Below are 17,037 nucleotides of genomic sequence, written 5' to 3' on the forward strand. Positions count from 1 at the left end.
ATAAATAAATAAAATTAATCTTACCAATCCTCATTGATCCCCCAAACATAAGCCTGGCTTCAAAATTTTCCATAGTGATAATCAAGTCAGGAGACTAAAAACAATATCTAAATCTATTTGAAAATAATTAAAAACTCTATGCCATCTATGTATAAAGATAATATGCTGCTGCTGCTAAGTCACTTCAGTCGTGTCCAACTCTGTGCGGCCCCATAGATGGCAGCCCACCAGGCTCCCCCGTCCCTAGGATTCTCCAGGCAAGAACACTGGAGTGGGTTGCCATTTCCTTCTCCAATGCATGAAAAAGAAAAGTGGAAGTGAAGTCGCTCAGTCGTGTCTGACTCTTAGCGACCCCATGGACTGCAGCCTACCAGGCTCCTCCACCCATGGGATTCTCCAGGCAAGAGTACTGAAGTGGGGTGCCATTGCCTTCTCAGAAAGATAATATAAAGACATATTAAATATGTAAAAGATTTAAGAAAAAACTCCCATGAATCCTTCTTGAAAAACTACCCTGTAACTTAATTTAACTAACCCAGGGATGATTTTAAAAAGACTCAGAGGAGATAATGCCCCTATATGAAAGACATGATCATCAAGCAATTTATTTAAATATGTAATTAAATCTAAAGAGTTGATTATAATGACAAAACAATGTGCTATCACCTAAAAAATAAAGCCGTACAATATTAAAAATAAATAATTGTAAAGGACAGGGAGAAAAAAACCCATTAATACTAAGAACTGAGATTGTAGCCGAGAGAGTGGGTTCTTTATCTATCTATGTAATGATATCTACAGTCATTCAAGAGGAGGCCTGTTGGGTGCTTTCAATTGATTAAATTGAATTTGAAGTAACAGTATGTTCACATTCAAAACATAACCTAAAGGAAGACAAGAAACAGTCTGTATATCTTCTAATTATCTGAAAGAAGATCATTTAGAAAAGAAAGAATAACAGGAAATATTTAGAAAGCATTAAAAACGGGAAACTTAAAATGGTATAATTAAAACTGAGCATCTTATAACACTAAGTATTAACACGCTATATTTACCTATTAATGGAAAACTACTTTTCCACTGACACAAAATATAAATCTAACTACATGTTAAATATAAAAGGCAAGGTAAAAACACTAGTTTGGAAATGAGTAAAATAAGTGGACGGAAAAGGCAATGGCACCCCACTCCAGTACTCTTGCCTGGAAAATCCCATGGACTGAGGAGCCTGGTAGGCTGCAGTCCATGGGGTCAAGGAGAGTTGGATACGATTGAGCGACATCACTTTCACTTTTCACTTTCATGCATTGGAGAAGGAAATGTCAACCCACTCCAGTGTTCTTGCCTGGAGAATCCCAGGGACGGGGGAGCCTGGTGGGCTGCCATCTGGGGTCGCACAGAGTTGGACACGACTGAAGCGACTTAGCAGCAGCAGCAGCAAATTAAGTGGATAGACAAAAATTTATCTTTTTACTATTAATTTATCATTAGATTCTAATTTGCAAAAATTAAGGAACAAGATTTTAATAGCAGGCAAGATTGAATTCAAGGCAAGAATATTAAAAGATTTCATTTTATATTAACTGAAAGATCTGACTTTTTCAAAGGAGACAAACTTCTGAGTAGAAAATTAAGATTGTATTTTAGGCTCAAATAAATATAGAGTTTTTATTGTCTATAAGTGACCAAGGAAATTACTGATCTGCCCAAACTTTTATCCGGGAGAATTTTCCTACTAAATTCTGGAAGACAAAGTTGTTGCTTGTTCGTAGTGCCAGTTTCGAAAATAATTAAGCGTGTATTAGGCACTTAATGGAGAAGGAAATGGCAACCCACTCCAGTGTTCTTGCCTGGAGAATCCCAGGGACGGGGGAGCCTGGTGGGCTGCCATCTATGGGGCCGCACAGAGTCGGACACGACTGAAGCGACTTAGCAGCAGCAGGCACTTACTAAGTGTGTTAATGTTTTATCTCCTTTAATCCTGGCAACAGCCTATTAAGGTTTTAGCTTACTGTTATCTTACAGATGATGCACAGCAGTTAAGTAACAAAGCTCTACTGCTTAGAAGGTGGTAAAATTGGAATTCAATACCTGGCAGTTCAACTCAGAGCATATGCTTTTCATGAATACATTAAAATATGATGGAGAAAAAAGGCCACTCACACAGATTAAGTATGATGTACCTTGAATTCACATGGGGATGACCAGATAACAGTCTAAGACTGAAAGGCTACCTGCACTTCTGCTGGTTGGTGGTGATGGGCCTTCTGAGACCCTGCAATCCTGGCCAGGACTGGCTAAACACATTACCTAGGCTGAATACCATAAAATGAGTATGTCAGGGCTCCTCAAGATCACTCCAGGTTTGGTGATTACCAGATGATCTCACAGGACTCAGCACATAGTTGTACTTGTGCTGAGATTTTATTACAGTAAAAAGATACAAAGCAAAATCCGCAAAAGGTACATAGAGAAGGATGGATGAAACCAGGTGCAAGCTTCCAAGAGTCCCCCAAAACACACAGCATAATTGCATGGGCATGCTCAATTCCTCCAGCAACAAGTTGTTAAAATCAATAGGTAGAATTTTCTACCAGGGCAGCTCATTAGAGACACCATCAGTGGATTTTACTGGAGGCTGAGATGTAGGATGTATCCTCTGCCTGTGTGCATGCTAAGTCACTTCAGTTGTGTCCAACTCTTGGCGACCCCATGAACTGTTGCCCACTAGGCTCCTCTGTCCGTGGGATTTTCCAAGCAAGAAAACTGGAGTGGGTTGCCATGTCCTTCTCCAGGTGATCTTCCCCAGCCAGGGATCAAACCCACATCTCTTATATTTCCTGTGTGGGCAGGCAGGCTCTTTACCACTAGTGCCACCTGGGAAGCCCTGCCTAATATGTACCAAAACTCTAGATTCCCAGAAGGAAGGCAGGTGTTAAGTATAAACATATCTTTTTGCAGTTTGGATGTAGTGAGCCACCATTATTTTTTAGGGAATTTTTTTTTTATAAGTCTTGCGGTGGCAGGGCCGGGGGGCGGGGGGGGGGCAGTGTTTACTAGTTAGATTCCCAGAGACTAGCAAGAGAGCCAACCTTGCAAGCATGTCTTTCAAAGAATAAGCTATTTTAGACCTGCTCTGTTCTTTTTCTGCACAGTGAACATGAAGCATTCAATTACCTTGATCTAAAAATTCCCCTCTATGCTTTGTGATCAATTGACACTCTGATATATGCATTGATCCTCTACACCTATAACTATCAGTTATGTGCAAGGCATTGTTTTAAAAGCAGTGAACAGATGTGATGCTGAATTCAAGCATATATCCTTCACTGAAGGAGTATATAAGCTTCTTATAGGATTCATCGTTAACTAACTTTTACACGGGTTATAACATGGAGGCACCACAACTGGGAATACAACAGTGAACGAAATAGAGTCTTTACTCTCATTACCAGAAAAGGGTAGGTGGCATCAGAGAAGGGGCCTGATCTACACCCAGATATGTCAACATGATGACACAGCGTCATCATCATGGAAAACAGTTGACACAGGTACAGTCCTGCTGCCAAAGGAGCCATATGAAGCTGGATGGGATAATTTCCTGATCCAGTGTGACTATGTTCTATCTGCAGGATGCCATGCACAGTATTTAAAGTCTCAAAATACCCTTGTTCTCCACTCCTTTGATAGGGTGGCAACATAAAATTTGCCCAACCATATAGATAAAAATGGGAGCAACTGAATATTGTACTTCTACAGGTAAAATAATCTGAATCTTACATTTATTAGTCAATTTTTTAGGAAATGCTAGAAATTTTTTTTCAGTGTTCTGTGCTTTTTTTCTTTTACATTCTTTATTTCTTTTCTTCCATTAGCTCCTTCTCCTTCTGTGCTAGTTTCTCTTAATCACCTGATCCGTAATCTGAGACCTAACTTTCAATTTAAGTAGCATTTTGTAACAATCTGTATGGTCAGTTGGGATCTGAAGCTGCTACAGGGCAGATTTGAATTAGAATTTTAGAAACACGAAGCGGCCTTTTGTGAAGTTTTCAAGTTCATTTTAAGGACCAATTTCATGCTCTCATCAAATGACGGACATTTAGCTCTTAAAACAGCAGATTTACAATGTCTGTTCCCAGAGTCTGCTGAACTCAGACATAAGATCACTCAGGTGATGATGCCTCTCTGGGGACTGCTCTTTAACCTTGTCCTAAACTGTAGGTATCAAACTCCCATCAGTTTAGTATATCATAAGTCTATGTTTGGTCTTTCAACTTCTGGGTTAAACTTCGTTTCCTTAATTTGTCTTAGCACGCTAGCTACCTTTATGTGCATGCTACATTTGCTATTAATATTTCAGTTGTCCCAGAAAATCTATTTGCATTAGCAAGAGGGCAGCCTGAGACAAACATCTTTAAATAAGCTAAAGAAATTGGTCAACAAGAAAAAAATATGTTAAGCCAAAATTGGATAGTAAATACTGTCTGCATCTGTCTAGGCATGCAGTCATGCTTCACCTTCTCTTTATTTTGTGTTTTATTTATAGATATGCTCCATTAAATGACCTGTGCTGAACTACTCTATAGCATTTTTTTTTAATATATGGGCTTCTTATTTTTAATGAAGATCTGTAGTTTGGATTCACCACTTACAACACAAAAGATGGTTTTTGCTCCTAGACTCATTATTTCTTCTTCTCCTTGCAATTACTAGACCTCTGAGACAGCTTCAGTCAGAGTTAGTTGTTCCTTACAACTAAAGGCTTCCCTGATAGTTCAGTTGGTAAAGAATCCCCCTGCAATGCAGGAGACCTGGGTTCGGTCACTGGGTTGGGAAGATCCCCTGGAAAAGGGAAAGACTTCCCACTCCAGTATTCTGGCCTGGAGAATTCCATGGACTGTATGGAATCCATGGGGTCGCAAAGAGTTGGACACGACTGAGCGACTTTCACTTTCATTTTCACTTTATGTCTAATCTTAGAAGATGCCTTTCCTATTCATTTAAAACTCAACTTATTCTGTAATGGCATAGTTCACTGAATTCCAGATGGAAGCTATGTTGTTTTCATTAAAATTCATTTCATAATTAAGCAATAAAAGATCAACTATGGGATGACATGCCTTATAAGGCTATTTCTATTTCAAAAAGCTAAATACTAGGAAAATCTACTTTGCCTTTTCTAAGTTAAAGTAATAAAAAGCCATCTAAATTCAAATCCAAAAATGGTTTTGATTTTTAATTAAATTAATGTCATGTTAATCTTGCCATGTATTAGGGGCTTTCATACAATTTTGAATCTTCATTTTCCTGCAGTGTTCAGAAATATTTGTTTCTAGGTTTAGATACTTTTCCCTATGTAACTTCCAGAAAGATTTTTCAGACTCTTATGGAGGAGGAATAAATTCCTTTCCTATTGTCATTCTATGGGCTTCCCAGGTGGTGTAGTGGTAAAGAACCCATCTGCCAATGCAGGAGACAAAAGAGATGTGTGTTCGATCCTTGGGTTGGAAAGATATCCTGATGGAGGAAATGGCACCCCACTCCATTATTCTTGTCTGGAAAATTCTGTGGGCAGAGGAGCCTAGCAGGCGACAGTCCATGGGGCTGCAAAGAGTCGGGCACAACTGAGCACATAAAGCATTATTGCGGTTTTACTTGCCCAGTAGAATCCTCTGTACATCCTCTAAAACCTACTCCCTGCTTTCATTAGCCTAAATCTGAGAGTAAGGCCGCAGCATTCCTGTTAAACACTTCCTGTAGCCTGTGGACAGAAAACAATCCTTTCATTATAAAACGAGAGCCTGAACAAGTAGGTGTTATTAGGGTCTGTGTGTGTGTGTGTTGCTACATCCAGTGTTTTTTTCCAGAGTATTTATCAACTACTTGGTGAAACACTTAGTATTTACATATGCTAATCAACTAAATTAATATTTAATCACCATTGATTTATTTATCAGGAACAATAAGTCTACAGGATCTTCAAAGCAAAAAATGTAAAGAACTTTGAGAAAGAAGGACAAGAAAGGCAATTCACAACTTATCAAAGCATGAAAATAAAGATCTTACTTTTCAAAAAAAATCTTTGAATGTACAAGTCATAACAGGGCTTTTATGATGTAGAAATATTCAACAGCAAAACTGATTATCTTATTTAGTATGTAACATACGCATTTTCACTATTCTTTCTTCATTGATTCCCTTCTCCATGGGTTTCATAATTTTGCATTCTGTTCAGCCAAAGATGAGACTATGATCTAAGAAACTAGTCATTTTCAATCTATTTAAATGATTGCAATCAATGACCGGCAAAGTAATATACATATACCAACCCTCTGAAAACAGGAAAGAGCATTCCCCAGTGTGTTCACTGACTCCAAGATAAGTAGGACCACTGTTCTTCTAGAAGTGGGCCTTCCATAATGGTCAGCATAATTACTTAGACTTCTTTCTGATCTGGGTAGAGTCACACAGAAAACTATCAAAAATATTCTGTCTTCTGTACTCATTTTAAATGAGGGAATAACTTCTTTGCTTGTCATAGCCACTGTAATATTGGAATTGGGTGAGTCTCGCAAAAATTAAAATTCATGAGTCAGTACATTTACATTCCATTAGTTACCCAGCTCGTGAGTGTATGCCTGCACAGTCGTGTCCAACTCTTTGCAACCCCATGGACTGTAACCTGTAGCCAGCCAGGCTTCTCTGTCCATGGAATTTTTCAGGCAAGAATACTGGAGTGGGTTGCCATTTCCTCCTCCAGGGGATCTTCCCAACCCAGGGATCCAACTTTCGACTTCTGCACCTCCTGCACTGGCAAGGGGATTCTTTACCACTGCACCATCTGGGAAGCCCTTATACTGCTCACTCAAACCTAAAAGTCCTGTCTCTTCTCACTCTGATCTGATGACCTTGGTTCCTATCTCATGGAGAAAAGAGAAGCAGTCCACATGCCCTCACTACTTCACTGACCTACCTACACACATACCCATTATCTGCTTCCTCCGAGACCACGGATGAACTCTTTGCTCTCACATATTCAGATCACTCTTGTTTACAAAAAATATTTTGCCCCATGATTCTTCCCTTTCTTCTCTAAATCATTAATTTTTTCCACTTTATGGCATCATTGTCTTTAACACCCAAGCATTCTGTAATAGCACCCATTTTACATATGACCCTCTCCTACCCTATATTTCCTTGATTCTCTGCTGTCTTTTATAGCAAAATTGTCATATTTTCCCCACATAATGACTTAGGAATCCAAATTGCTTAACTTATATGATAGAATAGTCCTTTTTTCTTACTACCATTCCTATAGACATACCCTGAGATCTGAAAATCAAGTTCTCTCTTTTAATCAAGTTTCTCTCTCAGTCTCCTGAACAAGACATTTCAATCATAATTTAAATAACAATGTTGCTGACAATAAAAAAAGGCAGCACAGAATCCAGCTGCTTCCTTTTATACTTGTACTTAAGCCACAACAGCACTATCAGCAGAAACTGACTTCTCCATAAACTAGCAGACACATTTTAAATGACTCCTAAAAAAAAAGAATTAAGGGGAAGGTTTACAATTAGTTCATATTACCTTTAGGGTGCTAATATTTATCACTTATTTTTTATATGATACTGAAAATAAATCATCCAATATAATAATCTATATAACATGAGATATATAATCTATTTTAATATATTTAAAATTTTTATAAATAAAAATATGTATTTCAATCATTAGAAAAACAGGACATCCGTCAATTTGACCTTATAAAATACAAACAGAATTATTTATATAGGGAAAAGGAACTCTTTAAAGAAATCTCACACAATTAAATTGTTGCTGTTATTGTTGTTCAGTCACTACTGCTGCTACTGCTAAGTCACTTCAGTCATGTCCGACTCTATGCGACCCCATGGACTGCAGCATACCAGGCTCCTCCATCCATGGGATTTTTCAGGCAAGAATACTAGAGAGGGGTGCCATTGCCTTCTCCATGTTTAGTCCCTAAGTTGTGTCCAACTCTTTGCAACCCCATGGACTGTAGTATGCTAGGCTTCCCTGTCCTTAACTACCTCCCTGAGTTTGCTCAAATTCAGGTTTACTGAGCCGGTGATGCTATCTATCAGATGCATCCTCTGCAGCTCTCTTTTCATTTTGCCTTCAATCTTTCCCAGCATCAGGGTCTTTTCCAATGAGTTGGAAGTTTGCATCAGGTGGACAAAGAATTGGAGCTTCAGCATCAGTTCTTCCAATGAATATTCTGGGTTGATTTCCTTTTAGGATTGACTGGTTTGATCTCCTTGCAGTACAAGGGACTCTCAAGAATCTTCTCTAGCACCACAGTTCAAAGGCACCAATTCTTTGATGCTCAGCCTTCTTTATGATCCAACCCTCACATCTGCATATGACTACTAGAAAAACTGTAGCTTTGACTATACAGACCTTTGTGGGCAAATTAATGGATTCATTGCCCAATCAGAAGAACTCAATAAGAAGGAAGATTATGTTGCTTCTCTATCCCTAGTATGATGATCAATTATAATCTTGGCTTTTATGTTTAGAAAAATTTCAAATCATTCAATCAAATGCAAATATCAATTGAATTACATTCTTCCTTTGGCCAGAAATGTGTTGATTGTGAACTACAAAAGCAGTACAATGTAATTAAATTCTGTAGCACATAGAATTTAGTGACTACTCCCCATTTACTCCAAGAGAGATTCCTTGTCAAAATTTGATTATAAATATGAGCAATGTAAAAATATCATTATGACTGGATAAAGCACAAGCTGGAATCAAGATTTCCAGGAAAAATATCAACAATCTCAGATATGCAGATGATACCACCCTTATGGCAGAAGGTGAAGAAGAACTAAAGAGCCTCTTGATGAAAGTGAAAGAGGAGAGTGAAAAAGTTGGCTTAAAACTCATCATTCAAAATACAAAGATCATGGTATATGGTCCCATCACTTCATGGCAAATAGATGGGGAAACAATGGAAACAGTGACACACTTTATTTTCTTGGGCTCCAAAATCACTACAGATGATGACTGCAGCCATGAAATTAAAAGACACTTACTCCTTGGAAGAAGGAGCAACCTAAATAGCATATAAAAAAGCAGAAAAATTACTTTGCCAACAAACGTCCATCCAGTCAAAGCTATGGTTTTTCTAGTAGTTATGTATGGATGTGAGAGTTGAACCATAAAGAAACTGAGTGCCAAAGAATTGATGCTTTAGAACTGTGGTGTTGGAGAAGACTCTTGAGAGTCCCTTGGACTGCAAAGAGATCCAACCAGTCAATCCTAGAGGAAATCAAAGAGTTGGACACCATTGAGCAACTAAAGGAAATCAGTCCTGAATATTTATTAGAAGGACTGATGCTGAAGCTGAAACTCCAATACTTTGGCCACCTGATGCGAAGAACTGACTCATTGGAAAAGACCTTGATGCTGGGAAAGATTGAAGGCCAGAGGAGAAGGGGACGACAGAGGATGAGATGGTTGGATGGCCTCACCAACTCAATGGACATGAGTTTGAGCAAGCTCCGGGAGTTGGTGATGGAGAGGGAAGCCTGGTGTGCTGCAGTCCATGGGTCTGCAAAGAGTCATACACAACTGACTGAACTTAACTGAATAAGTATTTACATACTTATTAAGGATTAATTGTACACTGACTATAAAGCTGTATATTTCCAAATATTTCTGTACAGTGGGAATGAATGTAGGTCCTGGGATTATAAAAATGAAGTAAAGTGTCATATAGAAGCAGCACAAGATTACAGGCATTTGGTGGCTCCATCTGAAGCCAAAGAAGCTGATATGGGGTACAGTCACCATTAGGCCAATATAATGTATCAGCAAAATGTTGCATAATGCTTTTGTCTTTAACTGTAATCCTTGATTATCTCTAGAACTGCCTTTGGCATTCATCACGTTCAACTAGCTCACTTTGCAAATCAGAAGACTGAAATTCAGAACTGTTATAGGATTTTCCCAAGGTTGCCCTGCAGTAAATGAGAGAGCTAGGCTGGCACCAAATTCCTCACTCTTTCTCCAAGGTAATTAATGCCATTCATTTGGAAAATGTGCTAGATAAAACAGTATCCAAAATGTGTGAAATTATTATTCTACAGTGTATAAAATAATTTTGAGTTTTGAAAATTACCCAATATCTTTTCTTTATAAACCAAAAAGGCTACAAAATATAAGTGTGCTTTTATAACACATTTTCTAAACTATAACATTTTTATAAGAGTTTAAAGTGTGACTCATAAAGTCTAATTTATGGCTCTTGAAATGCATTTAATTGGCAATAAGCCTTTTCAAGATACAGACAGCACAGTCCCTTCCCACTAAAGTCTCATTAGGTTAGTTATCTGTGTCTTTAATGCAAACATTCATTCTTTTGCATTAAAAAAATCTATTGATGAGGAAGATGTAGTTTGGTACCAAATATATGAATATGGAAGTGCATACCGATTTCTAAAATCTCATTCTGGCATGGCAGAATCTTAGGTTGGAGGACAAAATACAAACTAAATATTAGAAATGAAGAATGTACTTAATATTTATTGAGCTACTCTTTACCAAGTTTATCTCAAACATTTTGAATACTTTATTTAACTTTAATTTTATTGCAGAAAAATTGATTTCACACATCTAACTTGACTTTCACCAAATCCCTTTACAACAAGAATAAAGAAAGTCTGTGGGAAATTAAACACATAAAACCCCAAGAAAGAGATAACATGAGGAAAGACAACAGAACTGTGGAAACTGGAAAGCAATTGTTGATGACTGAATAATTTAACAGACTGAGGAAAAACAAATTCTAAGGCCAAGAGTGAAGAAAGCTGAGAACCAACTGGAATTGAACTACAGAATCCCCAACAGGCTCAGAAACTGGATTTCCAGATACTTCCAGATGTAAGTGAAAAGCACAGAACTGGAAAGTCTATTTAGGACACAGCCAGACCCTCAGATTCATTTTCCCACTCTCTTCAGCTGGGACACTTTGCCTCATTGCTCCTGATAAAGAGTGGAAATGTGTTCTCTGTGGAAGGTTAAACAAGTCTCTGAAATGGGCAACACAGATAATTAAATGAAGAGTTTCTGGAAAACAAAAAGATGATAGCAGAAATAAAAAACTAAATAGTAGTGATGGATGATTAAGTAAGTTAAGAAAATCTGCTAGAACAGAAAAAAAAAAAAAAATACCCAAAGATAAGCAAAATATAAGACTCAGACTAGGATTCTAGTATCTGAATAATAGAAGGTTCAGAAAGGGAAATCAATCATCAAAAAATAATTTAAGTAGTTTACCTAAATTGGAATTTCAGAATTTACAGAATTAGGAAATCTACTCACTGAGAGCTTAGCAAAATGCATAAAACAATGGCCACATCTAGACATTCCATCACTAAATTTCACAATACTGAAAATGAAGATTCTGACAGCTTCTCCAGAGGGGAAAAACACAGTTCAAACCTAAAGGATCAGGAGCCACAATGGCTTCAATACTCAATAGCAAACCTGGAAGGAATACATTCTTCACAGAAGACTTAGATATGTGTGAACAGTTAGGGGTGTTAAATAGCATTTACACAGGCATACGAATAAACGTGGATACTGATCTCATTAGGGTGATGGTACAACTATATTGGGTGGATTGAACAAGAGAAGGATGTCACTGAGGTTTGTGGAGGAACAGGAAGAAAAAAGAGCAACAGTTTCATTTTTCGTGGTGTGAAAGCAATAGATAATACCAAAAACTAAAATCAAGAAGTAGTAATATAGTCATATTTTTTATCAATTGTTTGTGTGTGTGCTCACTCAGTCATGTCCGACTCTTTGCAATCCCATGGACTGTAGCCCACCAGGCTTCTCTGTCCATGGAATTTTCCAGGCAAGAATACTGCATTGGGATGCCATGTCCTCCTCCAGGAGATCTACCCAACCCAGGGTTTGAATCCACATTTCTTGTGTCTCCTGCATTGGCAGTGGGATTCTTTACCACTGCACCACCTGGGAAGCATTATTTAGCATTTATCTGAAGGTACCTTTGACGGTGTGGATCACAATAAACTGTGGAAAATTCTGAAACCAGAATTTTGGTTGGGAATACCAGACCACCTGACCTGCCTCTTGAGAATCCTGTATGCAGGTTAGGAAGCAACAGTTAAAACTGGACATGGAACAACAGACTGGTTCTAAATAGGAAAAGGAGTACATCAAGGCTGTATATTGTCACCCTGCTTATTTAACTTCTATGCAGAGTACATCATGAGAAACGCTGGGCTGGAAGAAGCACAAGCTGGAATCAAGATTGCCAGAAGAAATATCAATAACCTCAGATATGCAGATGACACCATTCTTATGGCAGAAAGTGAAGAACTAAAGAGCCTCTTGATGAAAGTGAAAGAGGAGATTTTAAAAGTTGGCTTAAAGCCCAACATTCAGAAAATGAAGATCATGGCATCCGGTCCCATCACTTCATGGCAGATAGATGGGAAAACAGTGGAAACAGTGGCTGACTTTATTTTTCTGGGCTCCAAAATCACTGCAGATGGTGACTGCAGCCATGAAATTAAAAGACACTTACTCCTTGGAAGGAAAGTTATGACCAACCTAGACACATATTAAAAAGCAGAGACATTATTTTGCCAGCAAAGGTCCATCTAGTCAAGACTATGGTTTTTCCAGTGGTCATGGATGGATGTGAGATTTGGACTAAAGAAAGCCGAGCACCAAAGAATTGATGCTTTTGAAGTGTGGTGTTGGAGAAAACTCTTGGCGAGTCCCTTGGACTGCAAGGAGATCAAACCATTCAATTCTAAAGGAAATCAGTCCTGGGTGTTCATTGGAAGAACTGATGCTAAAGCTGAAACTCCAATCCTTTGGCCACCTGATGCAAAGAACTGACTTATTGGAAAAGACCCTGATGCTAGGAAAGATTGAAGGCAGGAGGAGAGGGGATGACAGAGGATGAGATGGTTGGATGGCATCACTGATTCGATGGACACGTGTTTGAGTAAACTCCAGGAGTTGGTGATGGACAGGGATGCCTGGTCTGCTGCAGTCCATGGGGTTGCAAAGAGTCATACATTACTGAGCAACTGAACTGAACTGAACTGAACATTTAATTATTAGATATTTTTTAAATCTTCAGATCTTGACAGTCTTATCATTATGAAGGGTACTGACTTCACAATTTTTTTACCCCAACCATAAAAATAAAACTAGGAAAAATTCCATTCCCATATCCAAACTAAAGGCTGATAATTTGTGATTATAAATTATTAGGTGAGTTTGACTATCTCTATTATTACATATGCTCAAACATATAACCTATCACGGATGCATCTCTTTCAGCAACAAAAACAAATCCACAAATTACTTTAGCACTGTATGTCAAATGAGTACAGTAAGTAGATAGCTATTAGATGTTTTCAATTTAACAATGAAATATATTATTATTGTCTTTTCAACTCATAAACTGAATTCAATTTTTATCTTGTCCAGTTTCAAGTGAGGATGAATTGTAGCTAAAATTTATAAGGGGAGTTAGACTGAAATAACTGATAGTGCATAAAAGTCTTCCCCTTTTAAGTTCTAAATTAGTCTTTATTCAACTAATCACAGAAGTTTTCAAATTTTTATGTCTCAAAAAATCATATGAAGAGGTTAGAAAAGAAATTCCAGGAATTGATTTGGCTCATCAATCTATATTTTTAAAAAACAAAACACCCAATTGACTTTTATTTTTAAAAATCACACCACCCAATTGATTTTCAAGTAGGTAATTTTGAGACTGAACTGTGAGAAACACTGGAGATTAATGGAACTTCTTAAAATCAGAGAGATGCCAACAGATCCACTATGAACAATTGCTATTTATTTACAAGTTCCCAGTTATCTCTATTACAGAAATAAATAAATAGAAGAAATGCTGTTAGGCCCAAAATTCTGAGCATGAGATTTTTTCTCACTTATATATGTATGTAGGTATCGTATCTGTGTATTATATACTGCTGCTGCTACTGCTAAGTCGCGTCAGTCGTGTCCGACTCTGTGTGACCCCATAGATGGCAGCCCACCAGGCTCCCCTGTCCCTGGGATTCTCCAGGCAAGAACACCAGAGTGGGTTGCCATTTCCTCCTCCAATGCATGAAAGTGAAAAGTGAAAGTGAAGTCACTCAGTTGTGTCCGACTCTTAGCGACCCCATGGACTGCAGCCAACCCGGCTCCTCCATCCATGGGATTTTCCAGGCAAGAGTACTGGAGTGGGGTGCCATTGCCTTCTCCATATACTACATATATATATAATACCCCATGTGTAAATATATATATTCTATATTTTGTGTCTATCATCTATTTTATGTACATATATTATTATATAATTTTATATATTATATATTTTTTCTTTTTATACCTGAGGAAGATAACAGGTTTAATTACCTGAAAATTCAGTAGGACAGAGACTTAGTGAAACTAAACTGCTTTGAAGAAAATTTTTAATGTAACCTTTCTTGCATAAACAATGAGTACATGAACTATGTTTCATATTCAATCCATATACAGACATGATACCATATGTGAAACTGAAGAAATACCTTCTTTAAACATTGCAACATTTTTTTATAAAAATTGTAATGTTTACTTGGCAGGGGGTGGGGGGAAGTTCTCAGAGTGACAGGTGTGCCCCACACAGATCCTCCCATCTCTTCATTCCGGGAGGGGTGGTAGGAGGGCCCAGGCTGATTATCCAGGCTTATCTTCCACTCATTGAGATGTGATCTGCCCAAATGCACACAGCCTGGGTGAACACGCTCATAGGTATAGAAGCTAGTAATGGCAGATGAAATTCATGCCCACTTACTCTTTCAAATAATGACTATGAAAAATTAAGGGTTAGCAGTTACATTTTAAACAAACAACGAAAGAGAAAAGGATCAAAAATGAATAGAGAACAACTGATTTGGGAGGAAATAAGATCACTCCAGCAATAGAAGATAACTTTAAAATAATTCTCCATAGTATTTTAAGCAAGTACTCATTCATAAACTAGAACAAACAAATATGCAAAAAGAGAATAAAAGAACAAGGAAGAGCCCATCAAAATTAAGAACCAAAATTAAGAGGAAAAAAAAAAAAAATGAGGTAAGCTGGAGAAACAATGAAGTCTCCCAAAATGTAAAGCAATAAAACCAGAAGCTGAAAAATATTTTTAAAGAGTCAAAAATACAGTATAAATCCATGCGGTCTAACATCCATATAAAGAGTGTCTTCAATGACAGAACAAAGATAAGGAAGGAGGAGAAATAATCCCATAGCAGGAAAAAAAAAATCCCTAGAGCCCAAGACATGACTCAACACATGAAAGGGTTCAGAAAATGTGGCTCAGCAAAAATGCAAAATAATCCATTAACACATCTTCATTAAGTGTCAGAACATCTCAACGGATGTTCCTTCTCATTCTTTTCTTTTGATCTTTTTCTCCTTGATTCCTAAATTGTGTGAATCCGAGGACTCTTTTCTTTGTAACTTCTTTATTTTCATCATGTCATCTATTGGCTCAACGATGTCTGACTCTTTGTGACTCCATCGGCCACCAGGCTCCTAGTCCATGGGATTCTCCAGGCAAGAGTACTGGAGTGGGTTGCCAGTTCCTTCTCTTTATTTTACTTATTTGTTACATGGTCTCAACTAGACTGATCACTTTGAATGTCACCTGTATATTGATAACCCCAAGTTTATATCTCCATTTCCAACCTATCCCTGAAACTCCAGAACTAATAAACAACCTACTCTTTCAAGTAATAACTATGAAAAATTAAGGGTTAGCAGTTACTTTTTAAACAAACAATGAAAGAGAGAAGGATCAAACTCCACACAACACATGGATTTCTTTTCTGCAATCTAGCCTACATTTCAAAGGCAATATGTCTAACATAAAATTTTCATCTCAGTCCCTACTCCAAATTGTTCTTCTCCTAAATCTTCCTCATCTTATTTATCCAGTTGCTCAGACCATAAAAACACAAGTCATACAGAACTCTTTTCCTCCTGCTGTGCGTCCAGTCCATTAGCAAAGCCAACATCTAACATGAATTTATAAGAAAAGTGTGTCCAAGAAGAATATTCATTTCCTAACACTATGATGAAGTTGTTTTCTCCGTCTCTCCTACCCCTTACAACCCTGTTTATATTAGTTATATCTCTCATTCAAAGCAATACAACTTTTAAGAACATGAGAATGCATCTTTGTCTATGGTACAAACACTGTGTGTCCTACAGTAAATAATACATACAGAGAATTTTAAATGTTGAATATTGGTTTTAAATTTTAAATCACCAAACTACAAAAGATTCATTTATATTTGCTAAATTAAATCTAACTTCTATAACCCTTGAAAATGTAAAAACAATGAAAAACAGAAGTTAATGGGTGGAAGTAGATGTGGAGGAAAATATAGGGACAATAAATCTCTGATCTCACACATTAGAAAGTCAAGGGGCACTGTCAAAAATTTATGGGTCAAGAAATAGAATTTTTATGATGTTAAATAACAAAAGAATTTTTTTAATGAGCCTGGTAGGGGTTGGAAGAGGGATGAAAAAATAAGTGAGCTAAATTTGTCTCATGTAATAGCGGGGAGTCAAAAGCTATTTTTTTCTATTTTTCTGAAATATTTTAATTTTTTTCACTTTTTATTTTGTATTGGAGTCTAGTCGATTAACAATGTTGTGATAATTTCAGGTGAACAGCAAAGGGACTAAGGCATACATATACACGTATCCATTCTCCCCCAAATTCCCCTCCCATCCAGCCTGTCACATAACATTAAGCAGAGTTCCGTGTTCTATACAAAGGTCCTTGTTGGATATCCATTTTTAAATATGGCAGTGTGTACATGTCCATCTCAAATTCCCTATCACTTCCCCATATCCTTCCCCCTGGCAACCATAAGTTTGTTTTCTAAGTCAGTGAGTCTCTTCTGTTTTGTAAGTAAGTTCATTAGTATTATTTCTTTC

At 37.5% G+C, this 17,037-nt stretch overlaps 1 protein-coding gene across 1 annotated transcript in view; it reads right to left on the minus strand.

The window, feature by feature from the left end:
* Positions 1-17,037, minus strand: part of EPM2A (EPM2A glucan phosphatase, laforin) — a 109,207-nt gene that overhangs the window by 41,293 nt on the left and 50,877 nt on the right. The gene's annotated exons all lie outside the window — the stretch shown is intronic.

This window comes from Bos javanicus, chromosome 9 (genome assembly GCF_032452875.1).
Source record: "Bos javanicus breed banteng chromosome 9, ARS-OSU_banteng_1.0, whole genome shotgun sequence".
NCBI lineage: Eukaryota > Metazoa > Chordata > Mammalia > Artiodactyla > Bovidae > Bos > Bos javanicus.